This window comes from Tamandua tetradactyla, chromosome 2 (genome assembly GCF_023851605.1).
Source record: "Tamandua tetradactyla isolate mTamTet1 chromosome 2, mTamTet1.pri, whole genome shotgun sequence".
NCBI lineage: Eukaryota > Metazoa > Chordata > Mammalia > Pilosa > Myrmecophagidae > Tamandua > Tamandua tetradactyla.
The window spans coordinates 163,849,627-163,869,798 of record NC_135328.1 but is presented as its reverse complement, the minus strand read 5'-3'; the positions used below and the strand labels follow the sequence as shown (position 1 = coordinate 163,869,798).

Below are 20,172 nucleotides of genomic sequence, written 5' to 3'. Positions count from 1 at the left end.
GCATACACACAAAGGAGTTAAATGTAACCAATTGAGTATTAAAATAAATTGGACATCTTGGGGTTCACTCCTATGAAACTTATCCCTACAAAGGAGAACTTAAGCCTACTTAAAATTATGCCTAAAAGCCACCCCCAGAGAACCTCTTTTGTTGCTCAGATGTAGACTCTCTCTCCAGGCCAACCTGGCAGGTGAACTCATTGCCCTCCCCCTCACAAGGGACAAGACTCTCAGGGATATAAATCTCCCTGGCAATGTGGGACAAAACTCCTGGGATGAGCTGGGACCTGGCATCAAGGGACTGAGAAAGCCTTCTTGACCAAAAGGGGGAAGAGAGAAATGAGAGAAAGTTTCAGTGGCTGAGTGATTTCAGAGTCGAGAGGTTATCCTGGAGGTTATTCTCATCATTATATAAATATCCCTTTTCCATTTATGGCATATTGGAGCAGCTGGAGGGAAGTACCTCAAACTGGTGAGCTATGTTCCAGGAGCCTTGAATCTTGAAGATGATTATATAAAGATATAACTTTTACAATATGACTGTGTGATTGTGAAAACCTTGTGTCTGATGGTCCTTTTATCCAGGGCATAGGCAGATAAGTAAAAAAATACGGATAAAAATAAATAAGTAATTCCTGCATTTTTGCCTTTTCTTCTTTTCTGATAAAGGCATTTAGGGCAATAAATTTCCCTCTTAGCACTGCCTTTGCTGTGTCCCATAAGTTGTGATATGTTGTGTTTTCATTTTCATTCGCCTCTAGGTATTTACTAATTTCTCTTGCAATTTCTTCTTTGACCCACTTGTTGTTTAAGAGTGTGTTGTTGAGCCTCCATGTATTTGTGAATTTTCTGGCACTCCGCCTATTATTGATTTCCAACTTCATTCCTTTATGATCCGAGAAAGTGTTGTGTATGATTTCAATCTTTTTAAATTTTTTAAGACTTGCTTTGTGACCCAGCATATGGTCTATCTTTGAGAATGATCCATGAGCACTTGAGAAAAAGGTGTATCCTGCTGTTGTGGGATGTAATGTCCTATAAATGTCTGTTAAGTCTAGCTCATTTATAGTAATATTCAGATTCTCTATTTCTTTATTGATCCTCTGTCTAGATGTTCTGTCCATTGATGAGAGTGGGGAATTGAAGTCTCCAACTATTATGGTATATGTGTCTATTTCCCTTTTCAGTGTTTGCAGTGTATTCCTCACGTATTTTGGGGCATTCTGGTTCGGTGCGTAAATATTTATGATTGTTATGTCTTCTTGTTTAATTGTTCCTTTTATTAGTATATAGTGTCCTTCTTTGTCTCTTTTAACTGTTTTACATTTGAAGTCTAACTTGTTGGATATTAGTATAGCCACTCCTGCTATTTTCTGGTTGTTATTTGCATGAAATATCTTTTCCCAACCTTTCATTTTCAACCTATGTTTATCTTTGGGTCTAAGATGTGTTTCCTGTAGACAGCATATAGAAGGATCCTGTTTTTTTAATCCATTCTGCCAATCTATGTCTTTTTTTTTTTTTTTTTTTTAGAAAGACAGAGAAGGAAGGAAGGATAGAAGGAAGGATAGAAGGAAGGAAGAAAGGGAAACATCTTTATTTTATTATATTTTGTTTGTTTGTTTGTTTGTTTTTACATGGGCTGGGGCCGGGAATCGAACCGGGGTCCTCCGGCATGGCAGGCAAGCACTCTTGCCCGCTGAGCCACCGCGGCCCGCCCCAATCTATGTCTTTTGATTGGGGAATTTAGTCCATTAACATTTAGAGTCCATTAACTCTAAATGGTAGAGGATAATATTTTCCTCTACCATTTTGCCTTTTGTATTATATATATCATATCTGACTTTCCTTCAAGAGATAGAGACTGTGCAACAGGACTAGATACAAAAACTCAAAAATGGACAGCACAATAATACCTAATTGTAAAGTAATCATGTTAAAACACTGAATGAAGCTGCATCTGAGCTATAGGTTTTGTTTGTTTGTTTGTTTTTGTTTGTTTGTTTTTGGTTTGTTTGTTTTTTGTTTTTTTGTTACTATTATTATTACTTTTATTTCTTTTCTCTATATTAACATTCTATATCTCTGAAAAAAAAATAAGTAATAGAGGGCATAGGGGGTGAAATAAATTGAGTAGATGGAAATACTAGTGGTCGGTGAGAGGGAGGGATGAGAGGTATGGGATAGATGAGTTTTTTCTTTTTATTTCTTTTTCTGGAGTGACGCAAATATACTAAAAAATGGTCAAGGTGATGAATACACAACTATACCCTGGATATTATGAGCCACTGATTGTACACTATGTATGGATTGTATGTGTGTGAAGATCTGTCAATAGAAATATATATTAAAAAGATAAATCAGAAAACCTGTGTAAAGCAACTAACACAATGTACAATATACATGATAATGACCCACTATAGGTTAGGTCTGAAATTCTAGCTCAAATACCATTAGCACCAAGTCTCTGTGACATTTCCAACTTTAAATTGATTTTGGCCAGGGCCCAAGACCCTCCTTATACCCAATTCCATGGGCTGCTTTATAGTGAGACTCCAGAGTAATTGCCTTGCATCAAGTAATGACCCGGGGACAATTATAAAAAAAATGGTTTTATGATATCTTTTGCTAACTCATGTGTGTACAGAAATATGCTTCTACACTACTTTATGATGTATCCATACCTTGCAACAGACTCTCTCAATAATTGTTAACATAATATTTTGCTAAGACACATCAACCAGAATTTGAAATACATCCATGTAATATAAGGACAGTAAAGTTACTACGGACTGAGCAGATGCTTTAATGAGATGTTTTATATACTTTACCCCACTCCTCACAACAACCCAGCTGTTTCCATTTTCCACATGACCATGAAGAGGAAGGTCATAAAATTAAGGTAGCTTGTTTAAGTTCATACGGTCAGAAAGAGGACGAACACCTAGGAACTCAAACCCATCTCCAGCCTCATCATGCTTCACCTAGTCTCTGAGTAGACATTGCACATGTGGTGGTTCTTGAACCAGGAATTCCCTAGTCCTTCAAGAGTTATCTCCCAGAACATCCTTCACCTTTTACTGTGGCTTCCTCCTTCATCATGACTTCCCTCATATGTCAGAAATTTAGAATTGAGGTCCTTAGAGATCATTCAGACCATTTCTCTTTATCTTTATGATGTGCAAACTAAGGCCTTCCCATAATGTGGAGTTGAGAATTATCTGAGGATGAACAAAATAGAAAAAAACCAATAGCTAACCACTGTATAATGTTTTTCTATTAACAAACCATGGCTTTCATTTCATTCATTTATTCATTCATTCCTTACAGAGCATCTCCTTGGTGCCAGCTGCTGTTACTCACTGGCAACAGATGAATGAGACTAAGTCTGTGCCCCTAAGAACTCAAGTTCTGGTTGGGAACTGAGAAATTATTCCATGATGGCAAATGAAAAGATGCAATAGCTGATACTTGGTGTGTAAGAAGGTACAAGATTTAGAGGCAGATAACCTTGTTAAAAATCATGGCTTTCTCACTTGCAAGTCAACTGAACTCTCAGAGCCTCAGTTTCCTTTTCTGTTCAATGAGAATAAAAAACTGACTTTAAAGAATTGCTATGAATAGTAACTTAGGTGAGAAAGTATATGCAAATCATATATTTAGAATCTGCCACATGGTAGGTTTTCTGTAAATTGCAGATGTTGCCTCTATATCAGTTTAGTAAAAGAAGCATGTAGAAGATACATGGGTGTGGGAAGGGGCAAAAAGGAGGGGCATCTGTAGAGCCAGACCTGAACCTGTGTTCCCCAACTCCCACTTGCATCTCCACTACATCTCTGATGACTCCCTTTAAAGCCCTTTAAATAATATTCCACAAAAAACACCCTACAGATAGATGAAACTGTAATCACTGTAAAAATTAAACCTCAGAGTTATGTGAGAGCAGATGTCAAAGACAAGATCTAAGAACCAAAGATGAACATCTGTAAGAATAGACCCTATAGATCAGCATCTGGCCTAAAGAACAGGGCCCCATGATAACTACAATCACCTCTCCCTCATTGTTACATAATGTTTGGTAGGAACGGCATATTGGCTCAATCTATGATTTCTTCTGAACATTATTTTACTCTATAATAGACATCATCTCTGCTTCTTCAATATACGATAGTATTCCATTAGCTAATAACATCTCTTTATCTACTTGGGACTTCCCCCAAATGTCAATAATGATAACATCAGGTAGCACTTATCGTGTTCTATACAAAGGACTTTACATGTACTAAGTCATAAAACTCTGCAAACAATCCTAAAGGTGGGTACTACTATGCAGACAAGGATCTAAATTGAAGGTGTAAGAGATGAAGTAACTTCATCTCCAAACTCACACAGCTAGGAAAGGAGTGTGATCTGAATCCAGACTTGTCTGGTGCTAAAGTCTAAGTTTGTGGTTTGCTTGCATTCTTTGTTTTCAGTCCCGGTTGTGGGATTGAATCCTGTCCCCCTCAAAGACATGTTCAAATCCTAACCCCAGGTCCTGTAGGTGTGAACTCACTTGATTATAGGAACTCTGAAGATCCCACTTGGATGAGGTCAAATTCAATCAGGGTGGACCTTAACCCATTATGCCTGAGGTCCTTATAAGCAGAGGAAATTCGGACCCAGTGGGCTGAAACCAGCGAAGGAGACATACATCACCACGTGACAGAGGCAGAGATGCATATACAAGCCAGGGAACGGTAAGGATTTCTGGTAAACCAGCCCCAGAAAGTTAGACACTCCAAGAAGAAAGCATGGCCTGGAGATACCTTGATGTTGGACTTCTAGCATCCAAAACTATGAGACAATAAATTCCTGTTGTTTAAGCAAAGCAATTTGTGGCATTTGTCACAGTAACCCTGGAAAACTAAAAAAATAAAAAAAAAACTTCTCATTTACCTTGCTTCCCTATTAAAGCTCCATCTTTACCTTATACCCAAGACTTACCTGGCTCAAATCTGTGATGCTGAATACACTGGCAGCATTAAAAATCCACTGGGGGATGGAGAGGCAGTTTGAAAGTGGAACAAATGGTTTCCAGTCACCATATTATGTCCAAAAACTGCCCATGAGTCAGATAAAGTGATAGCTTTAAGAGATATTTGTCAGGGGACAGAACTCAGCTGGGGAAGAAGATTCATAAAAGGAGGCAGAACCAGATCAGGTGAATAAGGGCAGAGATTAATAAGAAACTATTAGGTCATTTAGAGGAAAGTAGGAAGCCCAATTTAGATTAGGACCCAGGGCCAAGCTAATTTGTATGAAGGGCACTTATGCAGTAGACAGTCCAGTTTCTCATTAAATGCTCCACCATTAAAAGGGTAATTTTTCATGAGCACATCTTGAGCAAGGTCTCAGTTATATTAGTTAAGAAATAAATAACAGAAATCAAAGCCATAAGGCTGTAATTCCGTCAAAGGTACATAGGATTTGAGAGTGTTAGGGAAAGGGTCAGTCTTTGTGCATTCTAAGTCATCATGAATCCTCAGACTATTTTGTTGAAAGCACTGCTCGCCCCTATGCCTCGAGATGGACTAGGGAAAACCATCCATTTATGAAAAACTTATCAACGTTTTCCACTATCTCTTATTGAGTATTTACTATACTGGTTAGTGTGCCAAGGATTTTAAATGCAATTTCTCAGTTATTCTTCATACCTGCTCTTTGAATTAGGCTCTTATTTTACAAAAGATGACATCAAGGCCCAAAGTCACCTGCAGAGAGTGAATTGTTTTAATAATAGCTTTACTGAGATGTAATTCACATACCCTAAAATTCACCCTGTTAAAGTACACAATTCACTGGTTCTAGTTCACAATCAACATGCTTGCAAAGAACTGTGCTTGGGGGCGGGCCATGGTGGCTCAGCAGGCAAGGATGCTTGCCTGCCGTGCCAGAGGACCCGTGTTCGTTTCCCGGTGCCTGCCCATGTAAAAAAAATAAATTAATTAATTAAAAAAAAAAAAAAGAACTGTGCTTGGATGATGTTGGCAAAGTCTGGATACAGGAGCCTAATCATGAAGAGTCTTGTATGTCAAGCCAAAGCTTTGGGTTTTGTTCTTTAGGCACTGGTAGCTATTAATGACTCGGGGTCATTGTGACAATTAGACTATTAAGATCCTTGTGACAATACTTGGGAAAGTATAAGGATCTCATTGATTTGATCGAATAAATGATTCATTCACCCACTTATTCAATATTTATTGAGTGCTTATGTATTCTTAGGTGCTAGGGATATAGCAGCAAACAAACTAAATATCCCTGGACTCATGGAGCTTACATTCTAAATCAGTGGATTACTGCAGTAATTTCCTAATTTTAATGCAATATGAATCACCTGTTTAAAAAAAACACACGGAACAAAACAGATTCTTAAGTTCCCCTCATTGATATTCTGAAAGAGTGCGAGGGACACAGCAGATTTGAGCTGATTCAGATACACGTAATCCTCAAAGATCACCAGAGAATAACGGGGTCGAACAGCAAGTTGCTTCTGTAGAAAATCTGTTGTAAGAGGATGTTTCTCAAACTGAAGTCTTTGGAATGAGTAGGTGCAAGACAAAGTCTTGATTTGGTGTTTTCAAATTAATGGCCATCTTTGAATGTTTTACCAGTTATGAAGAAAAAGTGTCTATCTGTACTAATAATTGCAGTAAAAATATTTTCATGGTGTCCACCTTTATTTTCTTAAAAGTCTGAGAATTCCTTTTTTTAAATATTTATTTATTTGCATGGGCAGGCACCGGGAGTCGAACCCGGGTCTCCAGCATGGCAGGCGAGAACTCTGCCACTGAGCCACTGCCGCACCACCCTTTTTTTTTTTATATTTTAAAGGGATCTTCTTAAGTTGGAGAAATACCGGTGGGTAACATTCGCACTGGTTTGGGTGTGTGCCTCTGAGCAGGGAACACCTCATTCATCTTTTCCTATTTCCATCAGAGGCACAGAGCCTACAATAATGGTTTGAAGATTTCTGCTCTGATATGCTTGTTTCACTTGGTTCCATAAACCAACAGTAATTAAGAACAACTACTAGAGGATGCTTTGTCAGGGTTCTTAATCTAAAACTCTATAAGCAATCTGAGAATAGAATGTTTGACATACCAGTGATTTGGATTCCAAAAGAGACACATTGGGTTTCTGCAGGATCACATATAGTTGCCTGGAAACCAAGCAGAAAACATACCTGGCCTGCTGTAAGGAGGCTTGGATTCAGGGTGGACCCTATTACTATATTGTGCTGCTTTGAAATTTTATGTACTCCCAGAAAAATCATGCTCTTTTAATCCAATATCGTGGGTGTAGACCTATTGTAGGTGGGAACTTTTTTTTTTTTTCACATTTAGGAAATTTGATATTTAGCCTTGTCAAAAAGTAAAGTTCTTTAAATCTTGGTGAGAGTAAAATATCAGGAAAAAAGAAAAGGAAGAGAGCTAAATAGTAATATGATGTCCTACTTTGGTGTTCTCTGGTTGCACATTATTGCCTACTTAATCTGTTTCTAGATGTACCCTAAAATAAAATGAACTTTCAATGTAAATGTTAGTCTCGTGGATTATAGGATCCCTTCAATTAAGAAACTCTAGGACATAATGAGGAAACTTATGAGAGATGACTATTTCTACATCAGGATGTTTTTCAGAACCGATGTCCTCTGGAAGAGCAAACACCCACATGCTGGTGTGAGAGGTGATTTCCTAACAGTGATGCTTCTACATCACTACACCTACTTTATGGATTGCTGAGAGTAAAGTAACAAGGTATGTATAGTTTTAAATGTCTCACACATTGTATAGGCTCAATAAATATTATACACTGTTATATTGTTACTGCTCGTAATGTGGTTATTATAAGCAATTTATTTGTTGTGACAATCTGGTCCATATGGTATAGTGGTACTAAAAAGTGGTAGCAGCTTAACCCAACATGAATGCTGGGATAGAAGTGGGTCAACCTCTAGGAAAGGGCTGAGATTTATCTAGGAAGGTAGCTTGCTACAATTTCATAGATGCTGGTAGAAGACATAAGACTTCCGGGTTACAGATGAGGGACTTTATTACTCAAAGCAGAGCAGGCAACATGGGTATCATGTTGATGTCAGTTCTTCTAGCCTTCTGTGGACTGTGGATGGGACCTTTTGATTAGGTTGTTTCCATGGAGATGTAACCCAGCCCATTGAAGGTGGATCTTACTTAATCTACCTGCTGTAGTCCTTTAAGGGAAAGACATTTTGGAGAGAGCTCAGAGCTTTCTTTCTAAGAAAGAAAGATAACGCCCCTGGAGAAGTCAGAAGGACCCACAGGAGCTGAAAGATCTATTCTGAAACCAACCCAGGAGAGAAGGGCCAGCAGATGTTGCCACATGCCTTCCCAGGTGACAGAGGAACGCCAGATGCCATCAGAATTACTTCAGTGAAGGTATCCTCTTGTCGATGTCTTAATTTGGACATTTTCATGACCTTAGAATTGTAACTTGTAAATCCCTTTTGTAAAACCCACTCCATTTCTGGTATATTGCATTCTAGCAGCTTTAGCAAACTGAAACATATACCTTCAGCTAGGGGATTAAATTTACTCTCTTTAAAGTTCATTCTCCTTATGTGCAGCACGAGTGTGTTCATAGAGAGAATATGGTCCCTAAAGCATCTCTGAGTCCTCATCATCTGTGATGATACTGAGAGTAATATTTAGAGTGTTTACTTGAGCCCAAACCATTTTGTGATGCACCTTCTATATTTCAGTTTAACGTCATGCAATCCGGCCATTGTTGTCCATACTTTTTTAGATCTGGACACAGAGTTTCCGAGAGCTTGCAGGGTCTAAGTTTATACACTTAGGTAAGTGGCAGAGCAAGGATTCAAATCCAGGTCTGCCCAGGTCCATAAAACTGGGCATCCAATTTTGCTTTGTTTTTGAGCATATACCTCTAAAATAGGTAAATTTATGTACAAGTTACACACATGTACTAATTGAAGTTAATCTAGTAAAATCAATAAAGCTTACTTTTTCTTAAAATTTTAGTTTAAAGACAAACATAAATGCATGTCTAATATGTTTCCACATTCTTGGGAGACCATCTCGTGTACCCCAGGGTTATGCTTGCATCTCACAAAGACCCTCCCTTGCAGGTCTCTCTGACTGAGAAGAAACAACTTGAAAATCCTCAGTGAGTAACATCAGACCTACAATTACAATAAGACATTTGGGTTTTAGAGAACTATTGATTTTGAATTTTTTTAATGGATCACTGAGAACGCAGGGGTTGTTGTCTTTACTATAGAATGGGGGTAGCTGAGGTGCAAATGCATCACTCAAAAATGACGGGAGGATCCTCTGTCACTCTCAATTTCACCTTCCATACTGCCCCCCAAACTACCCCATCACTGTACTACTGGACTTATGATTTCATCACTTTCTACCTGGCCTGTCATGAACTATCTTCCTTTACCTTTCCTAGCTTGGGGACGCCTCCTCATAACCCTGATTTCAACTCCAGCCCTATGGGCCAGCCAGGCGTTTCCATGCATTGGGTGGGTCCTCTGCCCTTGCTAGTTTCTTTTCTCTGAGTGGCTTGTCTACTTGACAAATATTTCATGATTCAGATCAAATATACTCTCCTTTAGGAGGTTATTTCCCTCCTTCTTACGCTATCCCCGATTCCCCATTAACTAAAATTAACCTCCTAAACAGAGTCTATGAGGCTCCCTCAAATTTGATCCCTGTTTAATTCAACAACCTCATTTTGGGCCTCTCTCCCCACTTACTTTTGACATTCTTGCCCCGGGGGCCTTCATCCAGATCCTTCGAGAAACCATGTTCTGTGCTGCAGGCATCTCTGTAAATGGGTGCCTCCACACATTGCCACTTGCTTTCCTTCGTGCCTGAAAGGAATTCCCCATCCTGTCTTCCTCCATCCTCTCACCTCCTCCCAACCCCTTAATTGGCAAGCTCCTTTCTCATGTGAAGTCTCAAACACACTATCACCCACCCTGGAGTCCTTCTCTGATGCCAGAGATCTGCTAAGATCCTTCTGAGATGCTCCTACAGGATTCTCCCAATAATCCTTCTTCCTGACACTCTGCACTCTTGTGACAAATTAATCTAATTTCTAACAAACTGCTTAATATTCAGCGTTCTCATAAGTCTATAAACTACATAAAGGCAGAGACTGGTTGGATTTGTTGATCATCATATTCCCAGTGCCTAGCGGTTTCCTAACCTCTAAGAAATGCTCTTGACTTTACTCCCTCACAGCATCCGTGGCACTTCATTGACTTTGTTTTCATATCTGTCTACCCTAGACCTGAGCTCCACAAGGGGAGGGACTGGGGTTGATTTATCTGAACCTAGCATGCTGCCTGGCATAAACTGGACCCACCATACCCATTTCTGCCGAATAACTGAATAAATGAATAATCTGATGTATTTATTCAAAAGAGGTTAGCGGAGTCCAGGAGTCAGGGTCGCTGCAGGGAAAGGGAAAGGGACACTAAAAACCCTTTCCATGCAGACTCCACTTCATGATTCCATGTGTGTGATTCATTTAGCCACCAAGGAATAAAATTCCTAATAGTGTAAAATAAATGTCACACCCACAGTCAGTTTAATGTTGACTTTGCTTCATGTCATTAGGGAAGAGTGTTTATCAACCTCATCGTAACCTGCTCACCCCAGAACCTGGGAAAGGACTCTCCTGAATTTAAATCATGGCAAGCCCAAGAGCATCCAGTGGACGTCTGTTTTAAAGAGGCCTCAAAGAAGCTGTCATTGGGAGATCAAGGCCCTGTCTTGGGTCAGAAGGCACTGCCAATCCTGAGATCTCCCCACTGGGAGTCACCTTGCAGGAGCTTCAAGAAAAAACAAGCACCTCGGTGAGGATCCAGGATCCAAAGGAAGAAAGCAATTAGCAATTTTTATAACACTGGAAGCAGAGAGCCCACGGAATCCACTGAAGTTGTAAATGGCCTCCCACTCCAGGCTGTTCACTAAAGTCTTGTTAATGGCCAAATAAAAGGCATTTCACACCCAAGATTGTGCTCTCTTTATTATCTCCTTCAATTGTCAAGAGATTATGATGAGTGCAGCCTCTGAAACCCACAGAAGTCTCAAGGTAAGTATTTTCTCCCTTATCTGGTCAGTCTGGGTATGGATTTTTTTTTTTTTTTAACTTTTGACACAGTCACAGTATTTTCCTGTCTAGAAGAGATGAACTCTAATATACTTCTAATATCAGGGTGCGTATTCAGTTCTGTGTTTTAGATACATAAACATAAACAAAGGAGCTAGGATTATGAAAAAATTACATGAAACCTGTCTGTCCACTTATAATGTCTTATAAAGTTTCACAATTGCTTTGGAGGCAAGGACAGTCACACATGCAGGAGATGAGGGAACTGGTGCAGGGAAAGTACATGATGTAAGGCCACACTACTAGTGAGGAGAACAGCTGATCAACCTTTTGGAGTCAGAAAGAGTTGCATTTAAATTGTGCTCTGCCACTTCCTGTGTGTGTGTGTGTGTGTGTGTGTGTTTGATACTGGGAAAGTTATTTGACTCTCTGCCCACTGCTGGAGGAGTCCTTTCATTTGCTTAGGTCGTCCAATTTAAGAACAGACTGTGGAGGGATTTCAGGGCCCGGCAGCAGAGATAACTGATTTTACTCAGAATGCTATCTTACAATTATCCAGGTGTTGATTTGTAATGGACAAATAATTATGCATGCTGGCTGCGTAGGAGAGAATGCTGATTTTTGTGTAATTAACTAGCTGGATATAGAGAACAGAAGACGGGAAAAACACACCTAGAGGGCTGTTAAAATGTGTTTTTATGAACATGGTTTCTGTCATTATTGCTAAAAGGTAAACTAATTAAAGAGCTAAAATAATATTCAATCTATGATGCATGCACACATTTTCTTTAAAAAACTGTCTTTCACTAGTATTTCTGAAAACAGCTCTGCAGAAAAGGCATCTGAAGTCCATCCGACACCTTCCTGTACAAAGCAAAGTACTAAGACTGCAGGCCTTACCTTACCAGATTCTAATTGCGGGGATAGGGAATCTGCACTTCTAAAGTTTGGCCTGTGATTCTGAGGTACAGCCAGATTAGGAACCACTAAAGAACATGGCAAGATCCCTTGGTGACCCCCATATAAGTGACCCAAATCCTTGCTATGATAGTTGCTCCTTCTTTCATTTCCTCACCAAAAAGACTATTAGCATTTATTTCTCTTTTCTTTTTCTTTTCTCCTGCTGAGTCTTTGAAAATTTCAATTTAAAAATCTATTCTAAAATCTGTATGATATCATAAACTCTTAATAACCAAAGAAAACAACTGGCCACACTGTCACTTCCAGAAATTCTTAGACCAGCAATTTTCTACTAGTTTCCCTTTAAACATGATTGCGAGTTTCTCCGAAATAACACTGAAGAGAATATCTCCTGCCAAATACGTCTGGAGAATGCTTTGTACATCTCTTGTTGATTCCCTGTACAACGGAACATATTAAAGCTACTGGGGAAAGAAGCCAGGCCTGGGAATCTCCCCTTGCTAAAATGCTTCAACTCCTTGAGGGCTGAGATTTTCTTGTTTTGTTCACCATTTATCCCAAAAACTACAACAGTGCCTGGCAGATAGTGGGTACTCAATACTTATTTGCTGAATAAATAAATATACTTATTAAGGGAAAATGCCTAACTTTCTTTAACACAGAGTTTCCTACTCTGGAAAACTAAGTTTACACTTTAGCCCCAGTGTCCAAAGTCATGGGTGCTGTTATTCTGCTTTAGTGGCAGATAAATAGAAAGGAGGCATAAAAGAAGAATGGCCAATCATATCTTAATGCATGAAAAAGAACCAGAGAGATGTTAAAAAAAAAAAGAGTGACAGAGGGAGAGAAACCTCTTGTTGATTAAGACTGTGAAATGGCTAAGATCTTCATTGCTGAGCCCATCTGATGTTCTCCCATGAAGACCAAGGCACTTGGCAATTTCTGGTAATCTGGGCCTATCAGGGACTGACAAGTCTGACTTCTAATCTGCAACCCTATTTCTCCACTTGCTTACTGACAGTCTGAAGATGACTATAATATTCTTTCCCCAGGCCTTCACTCCTTATCGCTGGGCTCCTGTCTGTTTCCTGGTGGCCAAGAGACAAAGAGGATAAACGCTAACATTTGTTGCCACTGAGTTCAAGGTATTACTTTGGTGTGCAGAGATTTATCTTATGCAGATGCCACGGTGCAAGGCGCAGAACAGACTTTAAAAAACCTTTAAGTTCTTCATGGTCTTATTTCTCACAACAACTTAGCGTGACATCCACTACTAATCACGCCTTACAGATGAGAAAATTGAGGCTCCAAGAGCTAAGGACTGGTTCTAGGTCACAGAGACTGTAAAAGGCAGAACAGGAATGCTGAAGAACACATGGAGTGAATCTAAAGAAGTTTTAAAAGAAGTGACTCTGAAGCTTGAGTCTGAATAAGAAATAGAACTATGGAAAGAAGGGGGAGGCCATGTCTGAATCCACAAGTTACTACCTTTATTTATATATCTGTCTTTTGCAGTCAAAACGGCCCCTGTTATAGTTGTGGTGCTGCATGGATGAAGCCATGGCTGAATGATACATATAAGATAGGAAGTTAGATCAACAGGCAAAGGTGGAGAGACACAAGGTAATGAACATGCCTCTCCAGGAGAGACCTGGGTTCTCAGCTGGCATCACCATTCAGGAATGCTTGGCCTAGAGCAAGTAGCTTCTTCATCTCTGTGTAAATGAGGGTAATAACACTCATTTTGCAGGATGACTGCACGAACTGCATGCAATCATGTGTGAAGGCCCTGGCCTAAATGTATTCAGAATATTTTTGCTTCCATGCCTTTGAATTGCAGGCCACATAATGGTATTTCAGGTCCAGAGACTCATCCCCTCAGTGGGCATGCTGGCCTCTGAAGGCTCTCAGGTTAGCTGTTCTCTGGAAATTATCCTCAGCCATAGAGAGCCAGTGCACCCAGGGTCATGCACGACCCTCTCCTGCAATCAGTAACTGGTTGATTAGGTGGAACTGAGTATAAAGGCTCAGCACCCCTCCACCCCCCCGCTCATGCCTCAGTTTGAGGCAACTCCAAAAGCAACTCCAGAGCTCCCCATGGGATACTGGGGCTGGCTGGAGCTTCTGTTGCAACTTCTTCATTGGGCAACATCTTCTACTGCCTTAACTCCCCCACAAGTACTGATTCTGACAGTATTCCTCAAAAGGCTTCCTACACGCAAATATTCATCTCAGTCTTTGGTTTCCTGGGAACTTGATCTAAGGCAGTAGCAAATCAATGCATTTGAGGGAGAGTGTTTTGAAAGAGAGAGGTCTGGATGCAGAGTTCCTGCACTAATCCACGAATGAGGGGAGGAGTGCTCTAAGGCAGCACTGAGTGTTCAGCTAACGCAAACAGATGTTGATGTTCCATGAGGATAAGCCTAATTGAGAAGGTAAATCTCAGAGTTAATCTTTTGCCATCTCATGCAATGGGAAGCACCCTGGCAAAGCTGGTGAGTTTTCACCAGCCCTCCTGGGCAGCTGGGCTGAGTCCACAAGAGTGACCTGGGTGATGACCCACCCAAAGGCTTCCTCACTATTCATCAGAACTGGGAGGTTCAATGGGGTTTGCCTTTCTAAAGTTCACAACTTCGCTTCCTTTGACAGAGGCACATGATAACAGATACTAAGATTGAAAAGCCCTGGCAGCTGATTAGGAATGACGATGACCTGGTGTTTTTTTTTTTTGTTTTTTTTCTGGCACAGGCAGGCTCCGGGAATCGAGCCCAGGTCTCTGGCATGGCAGACGAGAATTGTACCACTGAGCCACTGTTGGCCACCCAATGACCTTGTTAAAATGAACTATAACAGCTTTATTTTTTAACTTTTCTATTTCCAGTCTTTAAAAGTACTAATTTTTTTCTCTCTAATTATAAAATAAAAGGTGCTCAAGTTTTAAAATTTGGAAAATGCAGGAGGAATAAAAAGGGGAACAGGTATCCTCTGAAATAATACCACCCAGGTGTAATTATTATTGTATTTGAGTACATGCCCATCCAAACTTTTTCTTAAGTGCACACTCCCCACACACATCTTGTTTTTCCAAAAATTTCTCTATACCATTAATCTATATCTTGATTATTTCTCTTGGCAGCGTGTTATATATTTCCTTCCACACCAACACAATTTTTGCAACGTGACTTAGGGGCTGCATGATACCCCATCACGTAGGTGTATGCGATTTATCTAACCATCTCCCTACCATTGGACAGCTAAGATGTTTCCAATTAGATCAGTGCTAAGAAATACAATATTGAGAATTACTCCTCAAGACAGTAAAAAGATATATTTTCCCTGTGAGAACACCTACATGAAATCTTTCTACACTTATCAGAGTTGATGGTTCATTATTTCTTTTCCCTCTTCTTCCACTCCAGAAAAGTGTGGGCACAAAATAGACACACGTGTGAAGACAAATGTGAAATTCACCTCTCCCAATGTTTTTCTTTGGGAAAGGCATATAAAGATAATTGAAGGGTACGGTTGTGATTTGGGTTTTAAAAGAATCCCGTAAACTCTGGACATACCCATGGAAAGCCTTAGGCTGACAGCACAAAAAGGGGAAGGAGGAGAATCAGATTTAGCCTGCCAGCTTGAGGTCACAGTGCAGTGCAGCCCAGGAGAAGCTGTGGTTTGGCATTCTCACCCAATGTGTGTGAACATGCCACATTTGAAAGGCTGCTTCTGGACCCAGACAGAGGTTAATTAAGCCACAAATGAACAAGGTTTCTATTTTCACATGCAGCCTGTGATTGGCTAAAACTTTTCTCCTGAAACAGCCACAACGTTCACGGGGTCATCTCTATTAGAAATTAAAAAAAAAAAACAAGAGGACTTAATTGGGTATCTCTGATGTCAACTCGTTTGCAGAAGTTTTTTTTTTTTTAAATGAAACTATTTTAGCCCCAGTAAATTCTGGGGAGAATGAGATTCATGCTTTATCTTCCATCCATCTTCTAAACAAGAGGATTGCATATGCTATTGACTGATTAGATTATTTATTTAGAGTACAAAGAAGTATTTGTGATGAAGACAACAGAGAGGCCAAATCAATTATTTACTGAGGAGGCTGCAATATAAATTACATTTGATTAAACTCTAAGATAAATCTCAGTGATCGAGGGTTTAAGTGGAAAGTGCTATAATAGACAGTGACAAAGCGCCCCTGACAGTGGCTAATAATGAATGAAGGGCACGGGGCCCAGCCCTGACTCCCCTGGATTGCTAATCTGACCAGCCTAATACTCATTCATTCCATGGATATGTGTTGAATGCCCAGTTGGGCCCAAACCCTGGCCCTGGTCCCAGGGTATAGTCGTGAACAAGAGAGAGGAAAGCCCCTGCTCTCTTGGAGCTTTTGATCTAAATGGAGAAGGAAGATAATAACCAAATAAATAAATAATGAACAAGCTCATCCCAGATTGTGAAAAGTGTTATGAAGACGATAACCCAGTAGAATGAAATGAAGAGTGACTGGGACAGGGGGTGGGGAACAGTGAAGGTATCTGTGGAGGTGACATTTGAAAGGAGATAAGAAAAAATAAGAAAAGGTAGGCATGCTAGGAGGGAATGAGGACAGCCTATATTCACAATAGAAAGAAGCCAGTGTGATCAGAGCAGAGCAATCAAAGGGGAGAGAAGTAGGGAAATGGAGGTGAAGAGGGAGGCAAGGAATAGTTCACGTGCTGCTTTATAAAGCCTGGTAAGCAGTTTGGATTTTGTTCCAAATGTGACAGAGAGTCATCAGAGGGCTTTATGCACGTGCACGATTCACATTTTGCAAAGATTTCTCTGTGTGCTCTGTGGACAAAGGGGGCATATGAGATGTAGAAGGCTAATGTAGTAATTTGGGTAAGAGATGAGACTAGGATGATGGCAGGGGAGACACAGAGAAATGAAGTGAATCAAAATATATTTGGGAGGTATAGCTGATAGGCTCATGTATAGATTTTCTGTGAAAGAGGGAGAAAAAGGGAGGAAGCAGTTATGATTCCTGGGTTTTGGCTTAGGCAGCAGAATGGAAGGTGGGGTCACTTCCTGATGCAAATTCATCCCATTCAGTGGTGGAGACAAAGCCAACTGGACCTGGTGGCTTAATGCTCCATTCCAGGCCTTTCAAATTCCAGTTCTGTGTAAAGTGCATGGGTTTCAGGGTCAGACAGATGAAACTTCCAAATGCTGCTCTGTCACATGGGCTCCAGATTGATTAAGGCACCAACTAGAATTGTGAATAGATAAGACCCATCTTAAGATTTGTGGATGATATAAGGCTGTGGCAAAGTGACTGGTCTGTCTGGTACATAGGTTGTTCCATAAATATAAGCTCCTTTCCCTCCAGTTTAAACTCAGTACCACAGCTGAGAATGAACTATGTCGATGAAAAGCCATGTTTTTTAATTTGTATGAATTATACCATATAAAAGCACCACTTTTTTTTTTTCACTTTTTTAATGCTTCTCGAGAGTGGGGACCTTGCCTCATTCATCTACAGTAGACATCTTTTGAGTTATCTGCCCAGATCTCGAGGATTGAACCCCCAGCTGACTGCTCTCTTCCATCCATGGAAGTAGAGTCATAGTGAACATATTTAGACAGCAGGACTCCACTCTCTGGCTCCTCTTGATTAAACAGATGTTCATACCTGATCAAAGCTGGTTTGATTAGAGCCCCATCCTTGGAAAATTAGAACTGAAGCAGAAAGAGAGGAGTCACTCTCTCCTTATGCCTGGGATAGTAACATGTACAATATAATTTTGAATGGCCCTTTGTCTGCCATTGGCATGGGAAAGCAAATCTTATGAAAAAGCAAAGAGAAAAGATGTTCTGAAGGAAGAAGTGACCAGAGAAAGAAAGTACTGTTGGGATCTCTAGTGATTCCAAATTCCCAGGTTATCTTTTTTTTTTAAAGTTTTTTTATGAAACACAACCACACACAAACACAAACATTCTTACCATATGGTCATTCCATTCTTGTTATATAATCAGTAACTCACAATATCATCATACAGTTGTATATTCATCATCATGATCATTTCTTAGAACATTTGCATCAATTCAGAAAAAGAAATAAAAAGAAAATGAAAAAAATTCATACACAGCATGCCCCTTACCCCTCCATTTCATTGATCACTAGCATTTCAATCTAGTAAATTTATTTTAACATTTGAAAATTCCAGGTTATCTTAATTCAGAGACTCAGCTTACACATTCCCTTCCTTGAGTTCTCTAAGAAACTTAACATTTCCCTGTAATATTTAAGTCCATTCAAGTTGCAATTAGTCCATCTATTACTTGCAATTAGAAAACCTTAACTAATAGCAGATAGTGAAAAATCTGTGTATAGTTATATCCTTGCCCACTTCCTGATTACAGGGAAAAGGTCAACAAATGCTTCTAATGAGAAGGGATGTGGATGGCTACACTCAATTCACTGTTCTAGGGACTCTCCCTTCATCTCTGATACTCCTCCTTAGCTTCTACCTGTTAATCAGAGCCATGAAGAAAGAAAGAATTTGGGTACAGATGATTTTTTCCCCTTTGCTTCCATTTTCAGGATCTCAGAACTCAAACTGTCTAGTTTGATAGTTTATCACTCTGAATGGCTTAGCTCTCAATGATTCTAATATATAAGAGTCAACTATCTTTAAAACAATTTCTTTTTGTCTCCTTTCTGCAAACAAGGAAAAATAGATAGGTGTATTTGATCAGAAAACAATAGCATGAATATCTACACAGCCTTGCTGATTTTGTCAAAGTACCTGCAATACTTTGCCAGGGAGAAAAAGTGATAAATTTTTATAATCAGCAAAAACAGAACAAAATGGATCAATGGAAAACAGAAATAAGGGTTAAATCCCTTTTGTTTTTTTAAAAATAATCATTTTAATATCAGTAAAATGTAAAATCATTTTAACCATTTTAAATGGGCAATTCTTTGACATTACGTACATTGACAGTGCTGCGTAAATTTCATCACTATCTATGTTCAAGTTATTTATCACATAGCAAACATACTCACTTAGCAATAACTCCCCATTTCCCCTCTCCCCCTCACCTTGGTAACCACTATTCTGCCTTCTGTCTCTATGAATCTGCTTATTATTAGTATTTCATATAAGATAAATCATACAAATATCTGTTCTTTTGTATCTGGCTTATTTCACTCAACATGACATCTTCCAAGTCCATCGATAATGTAGTGTGTGCCACATTTCACTTCTTTTTATAGCTGAACAACATTCTAGTATATGGATATACCACATATTGTTTATCCATTCAACTGTGTTGTTTCCATCTTTTGGCTACCGTGAGTAATGTTGTGATGAACATTAGTGTACAAACATTTGTCCAGATTTCTGTTTTCAACTCTTTGGGGTATACAACGGGGACTGGAATTGCCAAGTCATATCTTAATATCCTTCTTTGTGTCTTGTGATCCTTATTGACTTACAGTTATTTTGTCTGACAATAATATGGCCACTCCAGCTGTCTTTTAATTAGAAGAGATACCTTTTCCCACTCTATTACTTTCAATCCCTTTGTGTCACTGAACATAAGTACAGAATGTCTCTGCATACTTGTACTTGTGTCTCTGTACACATGTCTCTGTCAAGTCCCCAGAAGACAACACATAGATGGGTCATGCTTTTTCATCTACTCTACCAAACTCTGCCTTTTCATAGGGAAGTATAATCCATTGACATTTAAGGTAATAACGGAAAAGGCAAGATTTACTTTTGTTATTTTACTATTTATTTTCTGTTTGTCTTGTATGTATTTTTGGCTCCTCAATTACTCCATTACTGTCTTATTTTTGCATTTAGTTGCTTTCTTGTCATATATGGTTTTGACTTCCTCTCCTTTCCTTATATTTTTTAGTTATTAGTGGTACCTTTGGAGTAACAATTAACATCTTAAACGAGTAACACTCTAGTTAGACTGATACCCTAGTTTCAGTAGTACACAAACTCTCTCCTATATATCTCTGTCCATTCCCCTTTATATTGTTTTTGTCTCAGATTGCATCTTTATACATTGTATGGC

General features: G+C 39.4%; 1 protein-coding gene across 6 annotated transcripts in view; it reads right to left on the bottom strand.

The window, feature by feature from the left end:
• DAB1 (DAB adaptor protein 1) overlaps window positions 1–20,172 on the bottom strand; it is a 473,979-nt gene that overhangs the window by 160,063 nt on the left and 293,744 nt on the right. The gene's annotated exons all lie outside the window — the stretch shown is intronic.